This window comes from Crocuta crocuta, unplaced genomic scaffold, assembly GCF_008692635.1.
Source record: "Crocuta crocuta isolate KB4526 unplaced genomic scaffold, BGI_CrCroc_1.0 scaffold32, whole genome shotgun sequence".
Taxonomy (NCBI): Eukaryota; Metazoa; Chordata; class Mammalia; order Carnivora; family Hyaenidae; genus Crocuta; species Crocuta crocuta.
The window spans coordinates 2,393,311-2,395,091 of record NW_027529424.1 but is presented as its reverse complement, the minus strand read 5'-3'; positions in this window follow the sequence as shown (position 1 = coordinate 2,395,091).

The following is a 1,781-nucleotide window of genomic DNA, read 5'->3' as shown; positions in this document are numbered from 1 at the left end:
ATTAAAAAAATAAAATGGGGGCACCTGGGTGGCTCAGTCAGTTGGGCATCCAACTTTGGCTCAGGTCATGATCTCACAGTTCATGAGTTCGAGCCCCGCCTCGGGCTCTGCACTCAGAGCCTGGAGCCTGCTTTGGATTCTGTGGTCTCCCTCTCTCTCTCTCTGCTCCTTCCCCACTCGTGCTCTGTCTCTCTCTCTCTCTCTCTCTCTCTCAAAAAATAAAAAATAAACATTACGAAAGATAATAAAATACTAAAGTGGGATCATATAGCACATGCTGCTAAGTGAACATTTTATTTTTATATTACTATCCTATATTAGGAAACTGCCTTGAATCATGGGTGGTTTCTACCTCTCAATCTCCCCCGATGCCTGGCCTCGCCACATTTCTTGTCACATTCCTTCTCCTTCCAAAGCTCTTCCTCAGGAGGACTTTCAAACTATTTGGATCATCAGGGTACTCTGAATGCTTGTTGCCGGGTGTTACAAGATATTTCATTAACAGCTACAATTTCAATGGATTTGGTTCTGAAATCCTTATTTCTACCTTGATTTTTATCCCATGTGCTCATCCTGCATCCCCAAATGCCTGCTGGAAATTCCCACTGGGATATTTATCACTGACGTTATTGTATGACTAAAATCAAACTCCTTACACTTTTCAATGCCACAGCCTGGCACAGCAGAAGATGTGCTGAGTTTTGAATCTTCAAAGTCAAGTTCATGCCCACACTTAACCTTTCTGATTCAAGTCAGTCTTCCAGAAATTAGGGAAACGTACTCTGGCTAATTCGGACAGAAAAGAGAGGTGAGGAGGGACATGGCAACAGCTCTCCCAACAGGCCGGAAGGAGGGATGAGGAGCCAGACGGGGAAAGGGAGCAAGCATTGTGGCATTCCCGGAGCTAGCATTTCTTAGCGATGAAAACAGGAGCTGGATACGGGCAGCACTTGTCCACTTTGCTTAGCCTCGATTTCCTGAAACCAAGAAAAATGGAGATAATTTGACCACCCACCTTATGGGATTGTAAGGAAGACGGAGCCGATATTCCGGAAGAGTCTTTGTAAACCAGGAGCCCCTCCACAGGTGGAAGGTTGTTTATACTGCAAAGTGAGTTTATACTTTCAATCTCTCTTCTGTTCCTGACCCTTTTACCTCTGTGCCACTCAGTGTCCCTCCTCCCACCCTCTCCGTCCGTGGGTGCCCCTCCCCCTCAGCGCCCCTTTTCCCATCAGCACCTCCAGATCCAAGCCACGGGGTTTCTCCATGATTCCTTCACCTCCCTCCCTTCTCTTCCCCTCACCAATGGCACCTGCGAATTCGGCGGCAGGAGCGGAACCCGGCCTCTCCTGAGCCTGATTACACATTGGACTCGCCTGGGGCCAACCTCCCAGGCGGTGTTCGTACAGAAGCTCCTCGGGCGAGCGCGGCACGAACAGGCTCACCCCCTCGAATCTACAAACCGAGTTGCTGATCCGGAGCGCTAGCCCCCAGAAGAGCGTTCTGAATCGAAGCAAGTCTGGAAAACGCCGCCCCCATCTCCCTCTTAAAGATTCACAGTTCAAGAGGTCCTGCAGGTAAGATACCTGTGAAACTGTGCAAATGTCTAAGACTGTGAGCTTGCAAAGCTGTCTCGTCCTGTGATACAGTGATTTATAGTAAGATTTGGTTTTGTTTCTGGCACAGAAGTTCCCCAAACCCTTGGAATTTCCTAAGTGGTGAGAGCAACAAAGGTATTGTTCGTTATGTTAAGGAGGTGACTTTTGGACCCCACCTAAAGT